We start from the raw sequence: 14,487 nt of genomic DNA on the forward strand, positions 1-14,487 counted from the left end.
CCAGATTGTGCAGATTGCCCATGGCCCTGCATTGGGAATGCTGAGAAGTCAAACAGCCAGAGGAAAGCTCAGGGAGGGACTGCAGCTCAGGGGAATCTGCACATCTCTGCTCCCTTTAGTGTGATTTACACCTCTTTGGGCAAACAGGGTACGACACTGGCTGACCTGGTGCCAGTTCATGTCAAGGCCATAGGCCTCACTGAACATTGACAAATGCATAGCTGGAAACCAGTCCGGCTACCTGTATGTTACCAATTTAACATCTATTCTAACAATGTAAGAATGTGTTTAATGCTTAGACTTGTTCAAATGCTTGTAGGATGCTGCCTGTATTGATCTCAGTTATAACCTCTGTCGGTTCTACCAGGCCAGGTCTACACTACAGACCTATATCAGTATATTTACATTGCTCAATGGGTGTGAAAATTGACACCTCTCACTGATGTAGTTATACTGACCTAACCCCACCACCCCCCTGTAACTAGTGCTATGTCAACAGGCAGTTTTTGCTGTCAACACAACCATTGCCTCTTGGGGACAAGGATTAACTATGCTTCTGTAGAGCTGTACCTGAAAACAAGCCATGAGTGTTTGCATTGTAAACCTCTGCAACTGTGTAACTCGTCAAACAGGTGTCGACTTTCCAAAGTGCCTGGGGGTGTCCCAGACCTTGCCCCACTCCACCCCTTTTCCCAGGCCCCCCACCCCACCCCAACCCACATCACCTCTTCCTGCCCCCTACCTCCCCCCAATCCCACCTCTTCCTGCCCCTGCTCCACCCCCACCCTGCTCTTCCTGCACTCACTCCACCCTCACCCCACCTCTTCCCACCCAATTCCATCCCCTCCCTTGAGCATGCTGTGTCCTCGCTCCTTCTCATCCCTATCAGCCTCCTGCATGCCTGAAACAGTTGGTCACAGTGGACACAAGCAGGGCCGGCTCCAGGCATGAGCGAAGGAAGCAGGTGCATGGGGCAGCCAATAGAAAAGGGTGGCACTCCATCCATTATTGGGGAGGCACGTCCGGGTTTGTGGCGGGAATTCAGCGGTGGGTCTTTCAGTCCCTCTCTTCCTGTTCGGCGGCACTTTGGTGGCAATTCAATCGCTCCGCTTCTAGTCCTCGGCAGCACTTCGGCAGCAGCTCAATCGGGTTTTTCTTTTTTCTTCTTTTTTTCCTCGCCGCTTGGGGTGACCAAAAAGCTAGAGCCGGCCCTGGGTGGAAGGCACAGGGAGGGATGGAAAGGTGCTGATCCGTGGGACCCACTGGCAAGTGGGAGGTGCTGGGCCTGGTAAGGGAGCTGATGGGGGGGCTGCTGGTGGGTGCTCAGCACCCACCATTTTTTCCCTGTGGGGAAAACAGCCCCAGAGCACCCACAGAGTCAGTGCCTATGGGAGAGAAGCCTTCTCCAGTGCAAATCTGGCCTTCTACAGAAGATGTTAGGTCCTGCCCGATGAGAAGGCCTTTGAAACTAAATGAGCCATCATGAGACATCAACGAATAAAGACTTTAACTGCATTCCTCACCCCCTCAGGAAGAGGAGACCTTCACATAAACTCATCCCATCAGCTTCCCTCTGGAGGGAAGGGGATAAAAATCCCTGACAAAGAGAAACTTAGTTCTTTTTGCTACTTGGACTCTAAAGAGGCAAGAATCACTAAGCATAAGCAAAGGACCCCCAGCTGTTTTGCCTGGGTTAGCCCTAAAGGACATACAGAGTTGGCTTATTATAGGAATTTCTATTAGATTTTTGAATCTAAGACTGCAACTCATGTGTGTATATGCTACCTGCTTTAATCTTGTAAATACTCATTTCTTTTCTTAGTTAATAAATCTTTAGTTAGTTATTACAGGATTGGATATAAGCATAGTCTTTGGTGAGAGATCTGAGGTGCAACTGATTTGGGGAAAGTGAATGGACCTTTGGGACTGGGAATAACCTGAATATTTATTATGATTTTGGGTGTAATAGGTAATCTATCACAAAGGCATTCTTCCCTGGGTGGCAAGACAGACCAGCGTGCCCAAGAGGACTTTCTGTGGCTCCATGGTAAGGCCGTTATAGGGCGTGGTGAGTTCCCTTTTGCTACTTGATTTGGTGAAATCTAATTAGAGAACATACAAACAATTTGCAGTTTGTGCCCTGCTTCTTGACAGTCTGCCCTGAGGTTGGCATCCATCTTCATGAGCTACTCCAGACATAGGGATTAGTCTCTGCAATCCCTGGAGAAAGACTGCAAGCATCTCTGGTTCATGCACAGAGTGTCCAAAGATATGGAAGGTTCACCCAGGCACCTGTGCAAGGGTGTTCCACTGAAGCTGCATAAGTTCAGGCTCTTTCCCTTTGTGCTTAATGAGTGCTAAGGATGCAATTTTCAACAGCGCTGAGTGCCACCCGAACTCTATTCCCATTAGAGTCAAGGAGAATTTTACCATTGACTAACAGGAGCAGCTAGGCCAATGCATTTGAAAATTCCATTCTAAACTCAATTGGAGACAAGAAAAAAAAATAAGGATGGATTTTCCAAAGAGCATAAAGTAGTTAGGCACACAATTCCCAATGAAACTCAATGGGAGTTGAGTGTCTCAATCCCTTATGCTCCTGTGAAAATCCCACCTGAAGAAATACTTTTTCAAAATCACAAATTACTGATTAGTTGAGGCACAAGAAGAAATGTAGTAAATGGGGATAATCACAGAAGCAATCCATGTGAATCAATAATGCCAACTAATATTTATAGATCTCATTATCTCAGTGTGTGCTTTTCTAGGACCATTTTAAATGACTATTAAAAGTAGCCATAGCTACATTTAAAATTAATATTTTAAAGTTCAAGCAGTCTGCCTTTGCCAGTACAGATTTGCATTTGCTATATGGCTATATTAACTGAAGGTACAAAAGGTATTACTGAGGGTAATAGCGTTCAGCAAAGGAAGGGATTTCTACAGGAAAATGATGCCATTATTCTAAATCAGCTATATCAAGGACAGACATGGAGCTGTATTTCAATCTCCTTATGTGTTTCTAATTCCTTTGTCTGCTGCCTGTGGATAGTTTAATAGGAGATTAACATGGAAAATACTATCACACTGGGAACAAGATTCAAATAGTTTTAAACATTTTTCTTTTTCTAGATTCCAATTGCTGTTGCACGTGGACTAAATCAAAACACCATAGTCTAGCATGTATGTCAGCAGGGGATGTAAAAGTGAGTCTCAGACTTCACCTCTATATGGTACAGCAAGGTTGAGCCAACAGTAAGCTAGTATATGACTTCTGCAGAGAGGAATGACTTCCCCCTACCCCCAATCCAAGTAGCAATCTACGGGGAAGGAGCTACGCCATAGAGTTCGGGCCAAACTGTGCCCTCTGAGCTCAAGAGCCTGTAGGGGAATAGCTCCTCTTGGAATCAATGAAAGTATTGCCATTGATTGCAAAGGGTTCAGGATTGAGCCATAATGCAGGTAGGGGACTGTTGGGCAGCACACAGCTTAGAGTACTTCTGCCTCAGTAGTCAATACTGCAGGCTCCTCCCTCAACATTTTGATCCCTGGAGCTTAACATGTCAAGAGAGGGTCCTTAGTACTAACTAACTGTTGGGTTATAGAGTGCACCTGTCAGCCAGCTGCCAATGGTGGCAAAGCCACTGTCACAAGCAGTAGGCGGGAGCACAGGAGTATGCAACTCCTCTACTTTTAGTAGAGGGCAATCTCCCCCTTCCTCTCCATGAGTTGGGGGATGTCAAAATTAGAATCAGGACTCACAATTTGTCAGACCACTCTGTTTATTAGCACAGCGCTCCGCCAATAACATTCAGAATATGTGAGTGCCATGCAAGGCCCAAACAGTCTTTTATACAGATAAAAGAGCGGGAATTTAGACAAAGGGACAAAGAAATCAAAACAGTAAAATTCACCTGGGGTACAGCATGCATATCCTATTTCCTTACTAACTGTTATCGATCTAAGACTAATGCTTCACCAATTGCCCTTAAATGGTGCAATTGTTCTATGTTAATGTCTGTATTCCTGACACCTGGTTGCAACATTCCAACAACTTTGCTTAAAGGTACAGACAACATTTCTTTAATCCTTTCTATTCTTACTATATAATTTATTCTACTTTCACAGGGAGTTCTCTCTTTATTTCTGGTGAAGCACAGACTCACCAAACAGGGCAATGTGAAGTAAGAGAAATGCTCCAGGCCTTTGAGGATATCAACTATGCTACCAGTAATTGGAGTAATCATTCGGAGGGATTGGGGAAAGAGGTCCCAGACAAATGTCCTATCCACTTTCTTTCCTTTAAAGAAAGAGCTTTTCCCCTGTTTGCTCTTCTTCCCACTCCAGGGGCTGCTCCCCTTCCACAGCTGGCTCCCCTTCTCCTGCAGATCCCAACAGTAACAAGATGGATTTATCAGCTACCCCTCACCTCCTGACCCTGTGAATTCAGGAGAAAGCAGGGGTTATGTGGAGTCAGGAGAGTGAACAGAGCAGAATGGAAGAGAAGGGGAATATAATGGAGGACAGGGGAGAGAGAAGGAAGGGAGGAATAGAAGAGGAAAGAAAAAACATTTAAGGGGTAGAGGAGCAGAATGGAAAGAGAATGGAAAAGAGAGAACTCATCAGCCTTTATTTACCATATGATGATCTGGTAGATCCCATTCTTACTCCCTAGTTTGTGGTATCAGCTGAGTGTAGAGTAGGGAAAGAGAACTGAGGGAAAAGCAAGCATAGAAGAGGAGGTTGATAGAGTGAGAGAATGGAGATTTAGATGGAGAATCCCTTTATTTTTAATTACTTTGTTAGCACTTTAAGATGCAAGACAAATAGCAAATAAATAATAAATGTCTTGAGATTCAAAGAGTAAGGGAATTGCAATTCAAACACTACTGCACAGCCTTATTTGAACAGTCGGTCAGAATTGCCAGAAGTCTATAACCATGAAGAACTCCAAGGTCAGGCGGAAGTGGGATTGCTCAACCACAGTGGAAACAAAGCATTTACAATCATTATATATTTTAGACATAATTTAAAAAATGCACCCTTAAAGGAAACTATTTCAACAAAATTAAAAATTTTCAAATGATTGCATCACCAGGATGCCTAATTCAGTGTAGCTTTGCATCACACCACAAGGAGTCATGCTGACTAATTCAAGTCTAGTGTGCAGCATAATACATGGGATCTTCACAGAAAAATATACATCAGAAATTAGCAAAACAAAAGTACAGCATTCCTATGTGCCGGTGAAATGCACAGAGGCTGTGTGTGTGTGTGTGTGTGTACGTGCGTACTATCCGCTCCTCAACAAGTAGTGAACATACAGGGTTATAGGCTTGTTCCCATTTCTGGGGGCCAATACTGCTGACTGGAATTCCAGTCACTGTGCCCCTTCATGCTACTTGTGCAGGGCGTTCAGATCAGAGCTGGATAAGTAGGTGATTTTTTGGTTTGGCCAGAAAACTGAAAAACATCAGGCAAAATATTTGGTTTAGTTGAAAATATGTTCAGAATGTGCTGACAGATTTGAGATGTGCGTTTCAGGCCAGCCTCTCTCTGTCCTCCTTTAGTCCAATGGTTAAGGCAATTGTCTGGGATGCGGGAGACCCAGATTTGACTGCTCACTCTGAAGCAATGACTTGTATTCTGATTTTCCACTTCCCAGCTCAACACTCTAACCACTGGGCGGGCTACAGGCTATTCTGGGGTGGATTGCTTGCTCTCTCCCCTTAAAACTGTTACACTTTGTATAAATGCTTATTGAGCCATAGAGAGAAAATGATTCAATAGCCTGGTGATTAAGATACTAGTCTGGGAGGCAGGAGATGTGGATTCAAATCCCTTCTCTGAATTAGGTAGTGCCTTATTCATCAGGCTCTAGAGTCAGTCTCTTGTTTTGGCCCTGTGAATATTTCAGTATTTATACCAAGTGGAATAGCTTTAACAGGAGAGACTGAAAGCAGAATAGGCTAGACATAACCTGGCGGTTAGGGACCTCGCTGAGTTCAAGTCCTCCTTTACAGAAGGGCGATTCAAACCCCAGTCTTTCACATCACAGCTAAGGGCCCTAGCCACTCTGCTAACAGTTATGAAGAGAGCCCTGTGCACACAGAAACTGCTGGCTGGGAAAAACTTTCCCCCACACGAAACTAATGGGGCAGATTTGCAAATTGCGTCTGGGATGACCAAAACTGCATTTTTTGACTAATTATCTATTCATCCAAAATGTGTCTCCCAGCTCTAGTTAAGATCACTGCCTCAACAGCAATGGGGTAGATCCTGTAACCCTTGCCCTATCTCACGCCCATCCCCACCTTCCATGCTAGTGTCTGATGAGCCAGGACAGACAGGCATCCGCATGAACACCTGCTCTGTCACTCTGGCCCCACACAAAGCCTGACCTCAAGGATTGAGTAGTGCAGAGGACCTCGTACAGGTCAGTCACACTAGAGTATATTCTTCTTTAATGAACACAGTTTATGTGGGTGTATAGTTATTAATTAATGCTTGGAATGGGGTGGAATCAACGTGTTCCCCTGTGTGTTTCCACAGTAACAAGGCTGGGTTTATGTTTATGACAGTCCACCACCCTGATGACAAAATCCACTGAAAAAATAATGAAGAGTTTGACAACAAAATAAAAGGATATTTCACCTTCTTCACAATGCTTTCTAATCTCTGCCTCTTTTAGATGGAGGAAAATCTACTCTGCTCAGGCAGGCAACTTTATTTAACCTTGCTGCCTTGAAAGAGATTGATTGAAGAAAAGATCTAAATCAGTGCACAACAGGTAGCCACGGATGTCTCCATAATCTCACCCCTAATCTAATCATAGACCGCAATAGATTATTTAAATTGACACCACATCTTCTGCTAATTAAATGCAGAAGAAAGATCTTTATGGCTATTCAGAATCCATTATAACCCTCTCACCTGAACCTTCCAGTGCCCAACGGGACAGATAGCCATCCAGTCCTGCCCTTTTCCCCTTCCTTTGGCTGTGAAGTTTCAATGCTTAACCTCTATTTAATCACAACCTTTGCCTCCTCTGCATAAGGGAATGTCAAGAACAGCTTTTATTACTGCAAATGTATTTCCCTCCTGATAACCTCTCAGCTAAGAGGCAAATCAGCAGTCCCAGTTTGATTTCCCTTCTCCACCCTAGACTAATGGAACTATAACTACAGCCAGGTCCAAACCTCTATTAAAATTAATCTGCCTCTGTGCCCAATAAATGCCTCCAGCAGGACAAAATAAATCTAGGTAACGATGAAATCATGCTGCAAAACTGAAAACTCTGTCAGTCTGCAAGAACAAGAGATCTCCCTTTTTAGCTCCTTTTGTGCATGGTCTAGAGGCTAGAGCAGCATTTCTCAAATGTGGCCACTGTGGCCTCATGCAGCCACCAGAGGCTTTTCTTGTGGCCACAGCCTCCTGGGCAGTGATGGGGGAGGAGGGGTGGAAAGCAGTGGTCCCTCCCCCAAGGCCACCAGAAGGGGCTGGACCCCCTCCCCCACCCTTAGCTCCCCCAAGACACACATGCTGGAGGAGCAAGCAGCTAGTGAGTTCCCTGCTTTCTTGGGGACAGTAGGGTCAGTCTCCAGCCCTCTGGTAGTGGGCAGCAGGCTCTGGCCAAGGAGCTCCAATCCCCGCCAGCAGGGCTCATCCCCCCCATCACCACTGCCCCCCTATGCCTCCGCTGGCCCATCATTCATTCCCCACTTCCCCCCTACTCACCTCCCCATCCGAGGCTTAATTTGTCCCCGGGCTTGCCAGGACTGAGTAAGTCTGCTTTTGTGAAAAGTGATATTTGTATGTTTGTTAATATCACTTTTCACAGCAGCAGACTTACCAGCTAGCAAGTCTTTTTAAAAAAGCCACCAAAACAAAACAACAAAAAAGACAAGAATCTGCAGAGCTCTGTATTTGTGTTTCTGTTCTGTTTAGGTCCAGTAAAGAATAGAGACAACTGTACGTTATTTTTATTATTGAGTCTGCAAAAAGAGTCAATAAATTACAGTGATTTGCGCATGTGTATGTGCATATTTGTTTGTTTTTCCTAAAGTTAATTAAGTATTTTAGGAAAAATTGTCAGCACAGCCACCAGGAAGAGTTGGTGGCTGCACTTTGAGGCCACCAAAAAAATTGTTATGAGAACCCCTGGTCTAGAGCCACAAAGGGTTTTGTTTTATTTTGTTTTGTTGGCTCCCTCCAAACCTACTGGAGCTGTCAAGCAGACCATACTATTTCTGCACCCGGGAAAGCTCTTTAAAGTCCCTTCTAACCTTCAAACTACTATTCAGAGTTGTTAGCTGACCTCACTTGCTCTCACTTGGCAAGTCTGAAACACATTATTCTGAGACGTGAGCACACATTCGAAGGTGTTTAGTCTATGGGTAGATGAGCAGCTCCTGAACTTCTCCATATCAGTTTGGCCAACTGCTACTTAGCAGGGGGAAAAAAGTATTAAAATACCCCAACTGCACCTCAAAATCAGCCATAGAATGGGAGGAAGAAACGTTGAGCATGTGGAGCCTGACCCAAAGCCAACCTGAAGTCAATGAGATTATTTCCATTTACTCCAATGTGCTTTGGATCTGGCCCCTGGTATCTGTTATCTGAAGATCCCAAAGTGCTTTGCAAATATTGATTCAGCAGGTCTCTGTGTAAGGATGCACCCATCACTGGTACACCCTTGTGGCTTGGTGTGGTGTTGGAGTTCATTTGTCTGCTGCACTATTTCCCTATGGGCCCCTCCTTTCCTCCCTCAGGCAGCTCTCAGTTGTCCTTCTCTAAGGCCAGGTCCACACTACAGCATTAAATCGATTTAAACAGCGTTAAATCAATTTAACGCTGTAACCGTCCACACTACAAGGCACTTAAAATTGATTTTAAGGGGTCTTAAAATCGATTTCTGTACTCCAGCTAAACGAAAGGAGTAACCCTAAAATCGATATTACTATATCGATTTAGGGTTAGTGTGGACGGAAATCGAAGTTATTGGTCCCATTCTTTTACTGAGCTACCCAGAGTGCACCGCTCCGGAAATCGATGGCAGCTTGGGACCATGGACGCACACCACCGAAGTAATGTGCCCTAGTGTGGATGCGTAAAATCGATTTTATAAACCCTGTTTTATAAAATCGATTTTACTAATATCGATTTTAAGCTGTAGTGTGGACGTACCCTAAGACAGCTCACCCCACCTTCCCAGTGGCTTGCTGAGGAACGCCTGCACTGGCTTCCAGTCCAGGGATCCTATAATGAGCAGGTATGGTCTCCTCTGCCAGACTTCTTGCTGCTGCAATCCTGGTATGGTCTCCTCCTGCCAATGTTACCCTCATGATGTTAGAGTTATTGTGAATGAGTTCCCCTGCATCATTCAACTCCCCAGGCCTTCCACCTGTAAGTCCTACCCTTGTTCACAGGATTGGATCTAAGTGTTCTGCCATTCAGCACAAAAAACATTTTTGGCTGTCCCCAAAGGAATTAAAGGCAGGTTGAGCACCGTTGCACTCCCGCATTTCCCCCCCACTTGTTGATTTGGTGCCTCCAGAATTTGGCAGCACCCAGGGCAACCGCCCTGCTCGCCTACCCCCAAGGCTGGTCCTGCCTGCTTTGCTGATCCAGGATCCATCCTTGTTCTTGGGTTCAGACTCTCCCTGCTACCTCAGGCCTCCCACAGGAGCCGAACCAGCTCCCTGAAGTTCCAGCAGGAGCAGGGCCAGCACTACCATTTAGGCAGCCTAGGCAATCGCCTAGGGTGCCAGAATAATTGGTGGGCACTGTTTTGCCGGAGGGGGAGGCAGGCAGCTCCAGTGGAGCTGCCGCAGTGCTCCCTGAGGATGGTCGGCTGCTCGCGTGGCTCCGGTGGACCTCCCGCAGGCACCATTGCATCAGCTCCACTGGAGCCGCGGACCAGCGGACCCTCTGCAGGCACCACTGCGTAAGCTCCACCGGAGCAGCAGGACCAGTGCGCGGGGCGGTGAAATTGCCGTCCGCCTAGGGCACTCAAACCCCTAGCGCCGGTCCTGAGCAGGAGATGCTCATTCTCTAACACACAGTTTGAGGGGAAGCTACCCTTTAGGCACAAGCATCTCTCTGCCTTTAGCCCAAAAGAGAACTCTCTCAGCTGCCTCTCACTTGCATCGCCCCCCTAGCCTTTCTCCCCACTGCCTTGTACTCCTCCATTTACCAAGCTCCTCCACAGCTGAGTTTGATCATCACTGATGCCAATCACAGGTGCCACCTGTGGTCTAATTGGGTTCAGGCTCCTGCTAACTCCCTGATTAACCTGGGTGGAATTTATTCCCCTCCTTCCCCCCCACCCCAATCACAGCCTCGTGCTCTTTTTTTGAGGTGGGTATAGTTATTGGAGATGGACCGATAATGGATTATTTGGTTTGCTGGCAAGTTAAAAAAAAAGTTTTAATTGTTTTGGGTCAAACTGAAAATGAAATATTTTACCACATTGAAAAGGCAAAAAAAAAATTCATTTGAAGTTAAACAAAACATTCCATTCGACCTGAAACAAAACTTTTTGTTTCTACTTCGAGCAGTTAACATTTTGAATTTCTTTAAAGGAACTGTCAAGGGTTTCTTTGACCAAAACAATTTGGCAAAATCAACACAAATGTGTTAAATGTATTGGTGTTGCCACATCTGCATTTTTCACCAAAAAAAGTTTTGGTTGAAAAATTTCACCCAGCACCCTGAAATAATCCAGGGCTCCACATGGGGACTCCCCATCTAAACAAATTCCTTCTTCCTCCTGGCTGGGGTCAGCAGCAGCAGGTGACTCTCCTGAGAGCACTGGCCCTAGCTCTGCTGATGGGTGTGGGACTATTCAGCCCCCACCCTAGCTACAGCTGCTCCCTCTGTGGCAGGCTGTCTGTAGTCAAGTAGATGCCCTGCAAAGGTTACATTCAAGTCATGTTTTCAAACTTTCCTTCACAATCCTGAGGACTAGGAACATTATTTTTAAATGAAAGCCAAGATCCTGTCATCACATCATACTGGGTGCTGGGGCCAAAAGCATGTGCTTGTGCTTTAATCTGGCCCCAATTATCCATATTTCACAGGTGGAAAACTGAGGCACAGAGACATTTAGAGAGATGCAAGTGATGGTGGCTGAAGTTTTTCATTGCAAATTTTTTCAACAAAAATGGCTTTTTGAACTAAAATTATTCAAAACGTCCTAATTTTTGTGATTAAATTAATGTTTTGTTTCAAATCGGTTCACTGAGGAAAAGAATACACAGCGAAATTTTTTTGAAAGAAATGAAAATATTTTGTTCACAATTTGTTGCTGAAAATAATTCTCATTTTTCAACCAACCCTGACTGTAAAAGGTGAGACAGTAACTGAGTCTGAAGCAAAAGCCAGGAATCTTGACTCCCTGTTCCTTGATCTAACCACTAGCCCAACTCCCTCTTTGCTTACATAAGAGATGTATTATGTGATGATACAAAAAAAGCAATGTTTATTTAATATATCCTCTATTACAGAAGGGTTATGTGGTGATAGTAAGAGAGAATAAATAGTGAAACACGATCCTACTTCAAACCAGAGCATAAAATGAGCTCTTTGGGGCGCTTTCTGATATTTGAGTGTTTGGGGTGCACTATGGTCACATTTTCAAGCTTTTCTACATGACAGCTAGAAATTATTATTATTATTTCTTTTTTAGTGAAAGGCAATATTCAACTCCCAGAGCTGGGGCTGAGAGGAAAATATCAAACATCTGTAATAAAATCACAAGAAATAGCAACGCTGGGCTTGAATGGTGGGGCAGGATGAATGTATTGGGGGCATAGAGGTCTTGCATAGGCTGTAACTGAACATTCACTGCTGCTGACTAAAAAGCTAAAATATTTGGAGAATATTATTGCTTCAGGGGAAGTGTGTCCACACTGGGTGGGGAAGTTCATTTCTTCCCCACCCGCACTGGTTCAAACTGTGTGTTGTGCAAAGTTACTGCAAACATGTCTGATGAAGATAGCAACATAACAGTTAAAATGGTTAGTGAGTTACTGGTCAATACAGAGACAAGGGTATTGCATTGCAAGTCGATCCCTATGAAATCCACCATCTGCATGATTGGAATACAGGCCACACTTTCTAGGAAGGCCATTCAGAACCAGAAGTCTCTATGGATTAGGCAGTATGTGCATCTGTTCTGCTGATATCCTTTTCCACAGTGAACAGCCATGGATCTACTCAACTACGTGGCAAAGAACTGGTTAAACAGGGTCATAACAAGCCTGAAGTTATTTCCATGAAACTCAATTTTTCTAAGTACAAAATAAACTCTTTTCAATTCCCTTTATCAAAAACAGAGTGCTTGCACCTTTAATTATATTCACTCCCTCTGAGAAGAGTAATTTGGCATCATGCAACACACTTATTAGACTGACCTCCAGAATAAGGCAATCAAAATTACATTAAAATGTTATCAGTTTTGAAAGACTCATTAAGGAGCAGCGAGAAGGTGGAAATACTAGCCTGTTGCTAAATCACTGATTTATATTTAACCAATATACTGCTTAGGGTTTTTATATGTCACCCATGATTTCCTTTTCTTCATATCTGCTTTTTCTGTCCTGAAGTTTCCAATGAATTCTCTTAAAGGGACATTGTCAAATATAGGTGGGTTCAGAATTTTACATATTATATGGTGACAACCCCTAGGGACAAGGTCCCCAAATAAAATCAGGTAGAAATTTTTAAAAGTGCAACCTGTGCATGTATCTAGGATAATGACAGTTTCTACTTAACATTGAAGAAAAAGTGAAATCAGTAACATCTCTCAAAATGGAAATTAAAAAAAAAGTGTGATAATCTAAAATGCCTGTATCATCAATTGGCAAAATTAATAATAAGTCATGGGAAGGGAATTTGGGCACTCAGTTTGCAATAATTTGTCCTGGAATTGGGCATGAAGATCCTCTAAGGAAATTTGAAAACCCCACTCTAAATACGTTTCCGCTCAATATCTGCACACACATCTGTCCACCTAAGGTACTGAATACAGCCTTCATTACCACAGTATCTGAATATTTCACAGTCTTTCATGTATTTATCCTCACAACCCCTCTGTGGTTAGGGAAGTGCTATTATTCCAATTTTACAGATGGAGAACAGCGATCCAGAGCCCAGATTTTTAGATGTATTTAAGCATTGCTGTTCTGTGTGTTGCAATGCCTAACAGGAATTTTGGCTCCTAAATGCCTGAAACCTTTTTGAAAATGTGATTTAGGCTCCTAAACAAGTTAGGCACTGCAACACTGAGCACAGCAATGCTTAAATACCTCTAAAAATCTCAGCATAACTGACTTGCCCAATATTACACAGGAAGTCTGTGGCAGAGCAAGGAATGGAATCTGGGTCTCCTGAGTACAAAGGTAGTGTTGGACCATTCTCCCTCACTACAGAAACTAGGTTATGTGGGATTTCTTACCTGTCCCCAGCATCCTACCCATAGTGGCACTGTTATTATCTGAAGTCATTTAAAAAGATGGTATCTCTCTTGAAATAATGGCCATACATCGCTATCAGTGAAGGGTGATTTAGTGCAATAGATGTAGACACCAAGATAATTGACTGTAACTGATGCACTTTTATCTCCCGCTCTATTCTGAACCATCAAGGATGATACTAGAGCAGATCAATCAGGTAGAAGATCTCTTTTTAAAAAACCTTTTAAAACACAGGAAAGTGCAGCGCACTCCCTCGTATTGGCTACTCAAAAGAATCATGTTCACTCTGTAGGTTTACTGTTGCGGGCAAGTGACTAATTTATTTTGAGGGCTCTGCTGGATTTTCTTCTTTGTAGTTCTGTCACCTGGGACCATTATCACCTCTCTCTGTGTTTTGATTCTCCATGAGGCCTTCATTTACCTGATAGATAACAACACTACATATCTAACCTGCACTACTGCAGCCAAAACAAGCACACTTCACTCCGTGTCTTCTTTTGTCCACCACTCAGCTACTCTTCTGTGATAGACAAAATGTAAAAGTTAGTATATCTGTTGAAAGAGGCTATGAGGACCTAATGTGTCAGTACAGCTTCCAGGAAGGTACCTCCTGAAGAAGTGATGGTATTCGCAGCGTCATACTTCCACCTCTACCCCGATATAACATGACCCAATATAACACGAATTCGGATATAACATGGTAAAGCAGTGCCTGGGTGCTGCAAGGCTCTGGCGGATCAGCGTGTCAGCATGTCTGGCTCCAACACGCTGTTCTGAGCAGCGTGTTAAGGTGCCGGCCCGGGGAGTTGGGATAGGGCAGAGGGTCTTGGGGGGCTGTCAGGGAACAGGGAGCCAGGGGGAGCCACAGCTCGAGAAGGGGAGCTGCAGTGCAGGGGGAACATCACACATGCTCAGCGGTGCCAAGAAGTTGGGGAAGACTGGTCCACGCAGGGAAGCTGTGGATCCAGGGCAAGGAGATGGCACCGTGCAAGAGCCCCTGTCCCGGCGC

Source organism: Gopherus evgoodei, chromosome 9 (genome assembly GCF_007399415.2).
Source record: "Gopherus evgoodei ecotype Sinaloan lineage chromosome 9, rGopEvg1_v1.p, whole genome shotgun sequence".
Taxonomy (NCBI): Eukaryota; Metazoa; Chordata; order Testudines; family Testudinidae; genus Gopherus; species Gopherus evgoodei.